Genomic DNA, 12,712 nt, shown 5'->3' with positions numbered 1-12,712 from the left:
TGTGTGGCTCCTGGGTGACTCAGTCAGTTGAGCACCACACTCCTGTTGATTCTGGCTCAGGGGTCCTGAGATCAGGGCACCACACTCCTGTGGATTCTGGCTTGGGGTCCTGAGATCAGGGCACCCCTAGCCCCTCCAAGTTCAGCAGGGAGTCTGCTTCTCTCCCTCTCTTCTGCTCCAACCCCTGCTCACACAAACACTTTCTCTCTTTCTCACTCTCTCTAAAATAAATAATCTTAAAAAATACATAGCACTAGACACAGAATAAATGCTTAATAGCTAGAAATTAGGACAGTTCAATAAACAGATACTTACTGAATATCTTCCATGTCTTGACATTGTCCTAGGTGCTGATAAGCTCTCAGAGCTTACTTTCCACAATCAGTTAATACTTTTGCTTAACTTGTTTTTTAGTTTATTCTTCAGAAGCACTGATTATTTATGTGCTGAATATCTGCTCTCTATTCATCATATCTGTTATCCAACAGCACAGTGATAAGACCACACATTTTATATCAGACATACTGTTACTCAAATTCTAGTTCTTACACTAGCTATACCTTGAGAAAATTATCTAAGTCTTAGGTTTCCCACTTTTAAAATGGAAATGAAGATAAACACTATATAAGGCTGTTATACGGATTAAAAGACATAAGTTAGATAAAATACTTAGCACACTGGTACATAGTAAACACAATAAATCATAGCTTAAAATTTTCATCAATTTATCCTTTTTCCTTCATTGTGAAGTAATGCCTTAAATAGAAACTCTACACAACTTATTTTATTCTATTTATAGTTCCCAAGAGATTTTAACTCTGCTATTACATTTTTGGATCTCACTGTCATATTGTCTTACCTCATCCAGCTATGTTATCATCTTATCTAGTTCCTTCCTATGACACGTGTTCTTGTTTCACAGATGCTGTCATCTTTTATCTTAATAACTCAAAGCAGATTCTTACTGAAATATTTCTTATGTTTCTTTTAGCAAATCAATTTTAAGTATGCTTTTTCCTAAAATCAGATCTATCTATTAATGATGAGGTGTTCAATCAAACAACTTGACAAGACTCTCATGGGAGAATGTGACTGGCAGTCACCAAAGTTCAGTATATTTAGGACATTTACCAAAGCTGTAAGTTAGAATGAGTTGGACGAGTGAGGAATGTCAGGAAATGGAATTAGAGAAGAAAGAGCTAATTACACAGATCCTGAGAGATGGCCTGCATTATCAGGAAACTAGTGAAACTAGTAACCAGAGGGTTAATAGGACTAATAAGTACAACAGCAACTTTTTACCTAAATATACTTGTTCTTGGAATGCAGCCTGCCACTATGCTTCTATAGATAACATTCTTTCTTGATACCATGGTAACAAAGTGTTGATATAGTTATTTTGCAGAGACTCAAGTCTTCACCAAGAAACTACCAGAGCCGGTCAGGACCACTGACCTATTCGAGCATGCACAAGTATCTGATGAATGAAATTTTGACATAGAAGGCCTAAAACTCCATCCTTAGATCATGCCAAGGATGTCATTTTCTGGTCATGGGTCACGTGAAGATGTATATAGAAGATCTGTGCAGGCACAGAAAACAATCTTCAATCCTTCCCTACTTATTAATGTCCTTTATCTGACTTTTTAAAATTTTATTTTATTTAAATTCAATTAATTAACATATAGTGTATTATTAGTTTCAGAGGTAGAGTTCAGTGATTCATCAGTCTTATATAACACCCAGTGCTCATTACATCACGTGCCCTCCTTAATGTCTATCACCCAATTACCCCATCCCTTCACCCCCCTCCCCTAGAGCAACCCTTTGTTTCCTAGAGTTAAAAGTCTCTTATGGTTTGTCTCCCTCTCTGATTTCATCTTGTTTTATTTTCCCCTCCCTTCCACTATGTTCCTCTGTTTTGTTTCTTAAATTTGACATATGAGTGAAATCATATGATAATTGTCTTTCTCTGATTGACTTATTTCCCTTAGGATAATACCCTCTAGTTCCACCCATGTCATTGCAAATGCCAAGATTTCTTTTTTTGATGATTGAGTAATATTCCACTGAATGTATATATACCACATCTTCTAGATCCATTCATCTGTTTATGGACCTCTGGGCTCTTTTCATAACTTGGCTAGTGGATATGATGGCTATAAATATTTAGGTGCAGTTGCCCCTTTGGATCATTATGTTTTTATCTTTGAGGTAAATACCTAGTAGTGCAATTGCTGGGTCGTAGGATAGCTCTATTTTTAACTTTTTGAGGAACCTCCATACTGTTTTCCAGGGTGGCTGTACCAGCTTGCATTCCACCAGCAGTGTAAGAGGGTTCCCCTTTCTCTGCATGCTGGCCAACACTTGTTGCTTCCTGAGTTGTTAATTTTAGGCATTCTGGCTGGTGTGAGATGGTATCTTATTGTGGTTTTGATTTATATTTCTCTGATGTCGAGTGATGTGGAACATTTTTTCATGTATCTATGGGCCATTTGTATGTCTTCTTTGCAGAAATGTCTGTTCATGTCTTCTGCCCATTACTTGACTGGATTTTTTTGTTTTTTGGATGTTGAGTTTGATGAGTTCTAGAAAGATTTTGGATACTAGCATTATATCTGATAAGACATTTGCAAATATCTTCTCCCATTTTGTGGGCTGCCTTTTAGTTTTATTGACTGTTTCCTTTGCTCTGCAAAAGTTTTTATCTTGATGACGTCCCAATAGTTCATTTTTGCTTTTGTTTCTCTTGCTTTAGTAGATGTATCTAGGAAGAAGTTGCTGCGGACAGGGTCAAAGGGGTTGCTGCCTGTGTTCTCCTCTAAGATTTTGATGGATTCCTGTCTCACATTTAGGTTTTTCATCCGTTTTGAGGTTATCTTTGTGTATGGTGTAAGATAATGGCCTAGTTTCATTCTTCTGTATGTGGCTGTCCAATTTTCCCAACACCATTTGTTGAAGAGACTTTTTTCCATTGTATATTCTTTTCTGATTTGTCAAAGATTAGTTGACCATAGAGTTGAGGGTCCATTTCTTGGGTATCTATTCTGTTCCACTGATCTATGTGTTTGTTTTTGTGCCAGCACCATACTGTCATGATGATCACAGCTTAGGAATATAGCTTAAAGTCAGGCATTCTGATGCCCCAGCTTTGGTTTTCTTTTTCAACATTACTTTGGCTATTTGGGGTCTTTTCTGGTGCCATACAAATTTTAGGATTATTTGTTCCAGCTCTGTGAAAAATGTCAGGTATTTTGATAAGGATTGCACTGAATGTGTAGATTGCTCTGGGTAGCATAGACATTTTCATAATATTTGTTCTTCCAATCCATGAGCATGGAATGTTTTTCCATCTCTTTGTGTCTTCCTCAATTTCTTTCATGAGTGTTTGGTTAGGTTTGTTCCTAGGTATCTTATAGTTTTTGGTGCAATTGTAAATAGGATCGACTCCTTAATTTCTCTTTCTGCTGTCTCATTTTTAGTGTAAAGAAATACAGTTGATTTCTGTGCATTGATTTTATATCCTGCCGTGTTGCTGAATTCCTGCATGAGTTCTAGCAGTTTTGGGGTGGAGTCTTTGGGGTTTTCCACATAAAGTATCATATCATCTGCAAAGAGTGAGAGTTTGACTTCTTCTTTGCTGATTTGGATGCCTTTTCTTTTTGTTGTCTGATTGCTGAGGCTAGGACTTCTAGTACTATATTGAACAACAGTGGTGATTGTGGATATCCCTGTCATGTTCCTGACCATAGGGGAAAAGCTCTGTTTTTCCCTGTTCAGAATGATATTCACTGTGGCCTTTTCATATATGGATTTTATGATACTGAGGTATGTTCCCTCTATCCCTACACCGTGGTGAGTTTTAATCAAGAAAGGATGCTATATTTTGTCAAATGCTTTTTCTGCATCTACTGAGAGGATCATATGGTTCTTGTTCTTTCTTTTATTAATGTATTGTATCACGTTGATTGATTTCGGATGTTGAACCAACCTTGCAGGCCAGGAATAAATCCCACTTGGTCTTGGTGAGTAATCCTTTTTATGTACTGTTGGATCCTATTGGTGAGAATTTTTCCATCCATGTTCATCAGGGATATTGGTCTATAATTCTCCTTTTTGGTGGGGTATTTGTCTGGTTTTGTGATCAAGATAATGCTGCTGGCCTCATAGAATGAGTTTGGAAGTTTTCCTTCCTTTTCTATTTTTTGAAACAGCTTCAGAAGAATAGGTATTGATTCTTCTTCAAATGTTTGGTAGAATTCCACTGGGAGGCCATCTGGTCCTGTATGCTTGTTTGTTGGGATATTTTTGATTACTGATTCAATTTCTTTGCTGGTTAGGGGTCTGTTCAAGTTTACTATTTCTTCCTGTTTCCATTTTGATGGTTTATATGTTTCTAGGAATGCTCCATTTCTTCCAGATTGCCTAATTTGTTGGCATATAATTGCTCATAATATGTTCTTATAATTGTATATTTTTGGTGTTGGTTATGATCTCTCCTCTTTAATTCATGATTTTATTAATTTGGGTCCTTTATCTTTTCTTTTTGAAAAGTCCAGCTAGGGGGTTATCGATCTTAATTCTTTCAAAGAAGTAGCTTCTAGTTTCATTGATCTGTTCTATTGTTCTTTTGGTTTCTACTTCACTGATTTCTGCTCCAATCTTTATTATTTTTCTTCTCCTGCTCAGTTTAGTCTTTGTTTTCTGCTTTCTCTAGCTTCTTTAGGTGTAAGGTTAACTTGTATATTTGAGATTTTCTCATTTTTTGAGAGAGGTTTGTATTGTTATTTACTTCCCTCTTAGGACTGCCTTTGCTGCATCCCAAAGGTTCTGAACAGTTGTGTATTCATCTGTTTCCATGATTTTTTTTTTATTCTTTAATTTCCTGGTTGACCCATTCATTCTTTAGTAGGATGCTCTTTAACCTCCAACTATTTGAGTTCCTTCCAAATATCCTCTTGTGATTGAGTTTAAGTTTCAAAGTATTGTGGTCTGAAAATATGCAAGGAATAATCCCAATATTTTGGTACCAGTATGAGATCAATTCTGGGGAATATTCCATGTGCACTGGCAAAGAATGTGTATTCTGTTTCTTTAGGATGGAATGCTCTGCATATATCTGTGAAGTCCATCTAGTCCAGTGTGTCATTCAAAGTCCTTGTTTCCTGGTTGATCTGCTTAGATGATCTGTCCATTGTTGTGAGTAGGGTGTTAAAGTCCCCTAGTAGTATTGTATTATTATCAATGTATTTCTTTAATTTTGTTAATTGGTTTATATAATTGGCTGCTCCCAAGTTAGGGACATAAATATTTATAATGTTAGATCTTGTTGGATAGACCCTTTTATTATGATATAGTGTCCTTCTGCATCTCTTATTATAGTCTTTGATTTAAAATTTAATTTGTCTCATATAAGGATTGCTACCCCAGCTTTCTTTGGATGTCCATTAGCATGATAAATTGTTCTCCACCCCCTGTCTTTCAATCTGGAGGGGTCTTTGGGTCTATAATGAGTCTCTTATAGACAGCATATTGATGGGTCTTCCTTTTTTAATCCAATCTGATACCCTGTGTCTTTTGATTGGAGCATTTAGCCCATTTACTTTTAGAGTAACAATTGAAAGATATGAATTTAGTGCCATTGTATTACCTGTAAAGTCACTGTTTCTGTATATTGTCTCTGTTCCTTTCTGGTCCTGTTACTTTTGGGCTCTCTGCTCAGTTAAAGGATCCTCTTTAATATTTTTTTCAGGGCTGGTTTAGTGATCACAAATTCTTTTAGTTTCTGTTTGTGCTAGGAACTCTTTATCTCTCCTTCTATTCTGAAGGACAAGCTTGCTGGATAAAGTATTCTTGGTTGCATATTTTTATCATTTAGCACCCTGAATATATTATGCCAGTTCTTTCTGGCCTTCCAGGTCTCTGTGGATAAGTCTGCTGCCAGCCTTATGTTTCTACTCTTGTAGGTTAAGGACCTCTTGTCCTGAGCTCCTTTCAGGATTTTCTCTTTGTCTCTGATGTTTTCAAGCTTCATTATTATTTGTTGAGTTGTTGAGCTATTTTTATTGATTTTGGAGGGGGGTTCTCTGTGCCTCCTGGACTTGAATGCCTGCTTCCTTCTGCCCTCCCTTCCTCTTCCCCTGAAACCCCAATTATTCTAATATTGTTTTGCTTTATGGTATCACTTATCTCTTGAATTCTCCCCCTCATGATTCAGTAGTTATCTCTTTTTTTCTCAGTTTCTTTATTCTCTATCATTTTATCTTCTATATCACTGACTCTCTCTTCTGCCTCATTTATTCTAGCAGAGCCTCCATTTTTTATTTCACCTCTGTAATAGCCTTTTTTATTTCAACCTGATTAGATTTTAGTTCTTTCATTTCTCTAGAAAAGTATTCCCTAGTGTCTTCTATGCTTTTTTCAAGCCCAGCTAGTATCTTTATAATCATTATTCTGAATTCTACTTCTGACACCTTACTTATATTCATATTGATTAAGTCCATAGCAGTTAGTAGTGCCTCTTGTTCTCTTTTTTGGGGTGAGTTCTTTCATCTTATTCTGTCCAAAGAAGAATAGGTGAATGAGAGAATAAAATAAAAAATAGCAACAATGACCCCAGAAAAATATGTACTAACAAATCAGAAGAGATCAGAAACTGAAAAAGAAACAGAAAAAAAAAACAAAAAAGAGAACTAAATCAAACAGAAGAACAGAACATTAAACTAGATTGTGGATGTATTTTGGTTTGTTTTTTAGAAGAAACTAGATTCCAAAATTGTAAAGAAAGAAAAACTTATACAAAAATAAAATTGAATACAATGAAAGGAAACCAAAAATGAAATATATATATAATGTAAATGTAAAAATGAAAATTAAAAAAGACTTTAAAAAAGAGTTAATAAAATAAGAAATTAGCTTGCAAAAAGTGGTTGCTTTTCTATTTGTAGAATTGAAGCTTTTCTTTTTTTAAATCTCTGGTTGAGTTTGCAGGTATTCAGAATGATTTGCTAGCTATCTAGCTGAATTCCAGGGACCAGACGAAACTAGGGTCCCATACTTCTCCACCATCTTCCTCGCCTCTCCTCCTTTATCTGACTTTGAAGTCACATAGTTCCTCTCTTCTAAACCCAGATCTTTTTCTGTTTGTCATTAAATATCACTGAATCTCCCCCTTCGGGGAGAAAGATTTGAGCCAGACTTCTGTCTCCTTGTTCGGCTGCTTCTTCAATAAACCTTTTCTTGCTGCATACTCCATGGATAAGTGATTGGCTTTGTTGCACATCTGGCATATGAACTTGGATTTGGTTACACTGGTAAGGTTAGAGCTGACTGAGCCAGAGGGAATGGTAGTGGAAAGGAAGGTCAGAGTATAACAGGACAAGACTCAAGAGGGCCTTGGAGACCACTGAAAGAACTTTGACTTTCTCTGAAGGAAGTATAGTGCCATTGCAGAGTTTTGAGCAGAGGAGTGACATAATCTGGCTTATATTTTAACAGGCATCATTTTGGCTTCTAGTTTGAGTATAGACTCTAGGAGCACAAGGGTGGAAAAGAATAGTTAAGATGCTATCATAATAAATCCAAAGAAGAATAATCATGGTGATAAGAGGTCAGATTCTAGATATATTCTAAAGGAGGAATGAAGTAGTTTACAGAATCTTACAGGTGACATGCTGATATTTAACATTTTAAGTCCTTGATGTCACCATTCACAATCTTTTCCTCTTCTTTCTTCTCTTCATTTCCTTTTAATTTCTTTCTGACTGGATCAGTTGCTCCTTCCTAAGGCTAGTCTTACTGGCTCTTTTTATAAAGAAAATAATGCCTCTGGATCTCTTCTGACCTCTCTTCTAATTATCTACATATCTTTTAAGTTTTAAAACACCAAATTATATTATATATATATATGATACTTTCAAATATGTATTTAAGCTAACAAGTAGGCATTTAGAGAAGAAATTACATACAAAATTAAAAAACCCACACAATTACGTTACTTTAAGAAGATTTCACATAATACTGAGAAAAGGAATAGTTAAGATATCTACAAAAATATGAAAAAAATTACAAAACTATATGCCAACAAGGGTGCTTAAATCATTGTGATACTCTGATACAAGATTATGACTTTTTAAACATATAAATGGTTCTTTCCCTCATATCTATGAGTTTATTTTTTCTTTTGAGTATTGCACTCCTGAATTTATAAAGGTTCAACTTCATTATTTTGTTCAAACTTCTGCTTTAGCATATCAGGTGACTTAACATTCTGTTATAATTCTCCAGAGTCACTCTGACTTCACCTGAAACAAGCTTTGTAAAAAACTAGAATTATATGGCTAATTAATAAGCATTGTCCTACTCATTATTTAGGCCTAGAATCCCTTATAAATAGATAAGACTGTACTATTATCAGATTTTTAAGCCTTTTATGATAAATCTCTTAGTCAATTGCTATTACCATGTTTTACTTCAAACACAGTGCTAAATGATGTGGTTTAGTAAAAGCAGTTTAGTCTTCGGAGTCTGGAAGAACTGGGTTTGATTACCAACTCCACTACTAACTGGCTGCGTGACCTTAGGCAAGTTACTTTCCCTAGCTATCTCAATTCTTACATTTGCAGAAAGAAATGGTAATAACTCCTCCAGCAACTCCTGAGAATTAAAGGAGATAATGAATACAGTACCATGTGTCTACCATGGTACCTGGTATGTTATAAAAACATAAAAAGAGAGTCTCCATCCTCCCTCCCTGTCCTCTCACATTTTTTAGGATTCTCCCTGGAGAAGGGAGCATTCTTGGTAGGGGCAACTACATATATGTCTTCTACACTTTAACTTCACTGCTTTAGGGAATGAAATTTTGTTTTTCCTCAGCAGAGGACTGAAGGCCCCTAATCTAGATCAAATAGTATTTTAAATAATCTTAAAACTGGCTCCCTAGCATCATCTTCTGCTCATCTTCTTTATTGCTTTTAGAGCTAACTTTCTCAAAAACAAAGCTGACCATGTCACTTCCCAGCTTAAAGACTCTGGCTCCTCCTGAGTAAAGCAGTACTTTATTATGCATAAGAACAGTTGAATAGGTCATTAAAATGCAGAATAGGAGCTAACTTTTGGACTTGTTAGTTGAGATGTTGAGTAGTCATTTATGAAGTTATCAAGTCAATAGTTGGATATATAAGTCTGGAATTCAGGGGAGAAGTCTGAGCTAAAGATAGAAATTTGAGAGCAATCAGGATGATTTACCTAAAGCCATGAGACTAGATTATATCTCCTAGGAGGTAAGTACATAAAACAGAAGGGAAAAGGTCCACATACTGAGCACTGGGCCTTCTGTATTAAAAGCTAAAGGAGAAGAGGACACTGAACAGGAGCCAGTAGGGAAAGATCAAGAGAGTGTGGTGTCCTGAAAGCCAAGAGAAGAAAAGTATTTCCAGGAAGCTGGAACAATCAGCTGTCAAATGCAAGTTAAGATGGGACTGAGAATTGCCCATCAGATTTTTGCCATGTGGTAACTTTGACAAGAGAAGTTTTGGTGGAATGAGTGGCAGAGACAAAAGACAGATTGGATAGATTTAAGGAAGAATGGAAGAAAACTCATCAGAGGAATGTGGCTGCAAAAGGAGATTGGATAGGTTTAAGGAAGAATGGAAGAAAACTCATCAGAAGAATGTGGCTGCAAAAGGAGTAGAGAAATAGTAGGCAGTTGAAGAATAAGTAAAACCAACAGAAGTATTTTGGCTTTATTTTAAGATGGGAGAAATAATGGCACGTTTACATGCTGATGGGAATGATCCACCAGAGAGGGGGAAAATTATGATTTAAGTAGAGAGGGGGAAAATTGCTGGGGCCTGCTCTTGAGTCAACAGTAGAACACTGGACCTGGGGCACAAGGGGAGAGAGGGCTGGCCTTGAAGAGCATTGCAGATCTCTAGTAACAGGAAGAAAAGTTGATTATAGGTTAGATGCTACATGAGTATATGTGGTGGTAGCATTTTCAGAAAGTTTTCTCAGAAAATTAGGAATCAAGGTTACCAGTTGAAAGTGAGGGTGGGAGAGTGTTTGAAGGCTAAGAGGAAGGTGGAAGGTAGTCATCCAGAAACCATGGACAATGAATGGACTTTATTTGCAGGGCTTATTACTTAGTGTTGTATTAACTTTTCAATCCCACCTGCCTATTACGCAAAGTTTCTTTTCCTCTGAAATTCAGCTAGCAAATTTCTTCCCTCCCTGATGTAAATCAGTTTTCATTACAAATAATTAGGACAAAGAGACAATAGATAATGGATAAGATGTAACATAATGAATGAAAGAGAAATTTCTCTTGGTTCCAATCTCAGCCCTGCCATTTATTTTCTATTTGTCTACACAAGTGATTTAACCTTTTTGTGCTTCATGTAATACACAAAGGCAAGTTTATGTAATAAATTTATTACTTATTAATAAATGTTACATAAATGCCACTATTATTATTAAATATATTCAGAACCTAAGCATTGAAACCCTTTGGAAGATTTTTTTAAGAACTTAGAAAATTTTATCTCCAAGTGTTTATGTAGTTTGAAACTTCTTTTTTCTATAATGTACTTATAATGCCTTCACAACAAAATCAAATAACAACCTAATCCCCTGCAGATATCTGTTTTTCAAAATGCTCTTTACATCACAAAGGGATGTCTAGCAAAAGGTAGTTACTTCATTTTTCTAACGAAAACTTTGCCTTTAGCTTGAAAAGGCAGATGAAGTGTCCCTTCTGCTAAATGTAGCATACCACTGTGACACTTATCATAGGAAACATCAGCAATTTGGAAAACATATCCTTTTATAAAAGAAAATATGTAGTTTAAATTTGAAACTCTTTAAGTACTGTGCAGTGAGAAAAACACTGTATTGTAAAAAAGATTTTCATTGTCATGCCTCATTATGTTGCAAAATATAATTAAGATTCTACTGTATTTTAAGGTCCCTGTGTTAAAAATCAATCATAGCAAATGATATTTGCAGAGCTTTGTTCATTTAAGATTTCAACTTATTTGTTGTAGCCATGTTGAATGTTTTATGCTCATCATGTTTCCATTCCCATTTTTTAGATACATGAGCAAAGACTCACAACTTACCAAAAATAATAGGTAGTGCTGAAAGAGTTTATTTATTTTGTCTTGTAATAGTAAGAAAAGGTTCTTTCTTGGAAATAGTAGGACTTACTTCCAATCTTTAAAAAAAAAAGAGTTAGGCATTAAGATTTCATTTTCAGAAGTACTCAATAAATGATTCTTGGACTACTGGCTTATTATACAAAAAAATTCAGAGGGTCAAAAATTTAAGTTTTTTTAAGGAAAAAAATTAAAAGCATGGGAAGATGGAGGTATATATTTTATAATCTTGGAGTGCTAAATTTTCTAATGTTGACATGAAATCTAGAATTCAAAACCAAATTTGGTCAATTTTACTACATAAATAAATTTCTAAACCTATTCTTTAAGACAAAAAAGTCAAAGGACAAATTGGGAAACTGTAACACATGTTAAGTCAAAAGAATGTCATTACTAATATGTAAAATATTCTTACAAACCACTAAGAAAAAAAAGACAAAAATGAAAAAATATGAAGACAATTCATAAAATACAGTCTACAGATGTATGAAAAATGTTCAATGCACAATAATTATTACTGATAAAAATAATAATGGTCATTCTAGCAATCAGGTTGATAAAACAATGAATAATGACCATTTGAGAATTAGGAGTCAATTTGGTATTATCTATTTAAAGTATACATTACTTGGCCCAACAATTCCATTTCTAGAAACCAGTTCTCAAAAAAACAAAAACAAAAAAACAAAAACAAAAACTAAACTCTAGGGACACCTGGGTGGCCCAGTTGGTTAAGTGTCTGTCTTCAGCCAGGGTCATGATCCCAGGGTCCTGGGATCGAGTCCAGCATGGGGCTCCTTGCTCAGTAGGGAGCTTGTTTCTCTCTCTCCCTGCTTATGCACTTGCGTGCTCTCTCTCTCTCAAACAAATAAATAAATAAAATCTTAAAGAAAACACTAAACTCTAGAAACATGTAGCAATACCTCTAGGTGGATATTTATTACTACATTATTTGTGAAACAGAAAATATCCCAAAGTCTCTGAATAGGATAATTATTATACACCCTTACAATGAAATACTCTGTGACATTTTAAAGAGTGAGCTAGCTGTTTATATTACAGATGTGAAAAGATATCTAAAGTATAGAATTTTGTGAAAAAAGCAAGCTATTATTTCATTTGGATTAAAATAATTTCATCCATTTGATATTACTATGTATAGAAAACTATCTGAAAAAATAAACACCAAACTGCTTACTGACAGGATAAAATATGATGATATGCTTTGTTCTTCAAGCAAAAATTTCCTGAAGATGCGACTATTACACATCAACCTAGTGCCTGATTTCCCTCCACACCAACTCTACATTGTCTGAGGAGCCTCTGCTCCCTAGTGCAGTCTAGTGGCCATAGTACACCAGTTTGACCTTCAGGTATCCTAAGAACTTAAAAGGGACCAACAAGGAATGACATTTTCAGAGGAATAATTCAGGACAAAGCTTGAGGTTACCCTGCAACATGAATTAAGGAATCCAGACTGACTAGATAAAGCCAAGGACTGAGAGAGGTTCACAATTCCTCATTCACAATTTCTTTTTCTTTTTCTTTTTTTTTTT

General features: G+C 35.3%; 1 protein-coding gene across 2 annotated transcripts in view; it reads right to left on the bottom strand.

The window, feature by feature from the left end:
- The window catches only part of PGR (progesterone receptor), a 98,760-nt gene that overhangs the window by 67,137 nt on the left and 18,911 nt on the right, over positions 1 to 12,712 (bottom strand). The gene's annotated exons all lie outside the window — the stretch shown is intronic.

Source organism: Phoca vitulina, unplaced genomic scaffold (genome assembly GCF_004348235.1).
Source record: "Phoca vitulina isolate PV1807 unplaced genomic scaffold, GSC_HSeal_1.0 scaffold34, whole genome shotgun sequence".
Lineage (NCBI taxonomy): Eukaryota > Metazoa > Chordata > Mammalia > Carnivora > Phocidae > Phoca > Phoca vitulina.
Note: the sequence above shows the minus strand (reverse complement) of the source record. Positions and strands in the feature narration are given on the sequence as shown.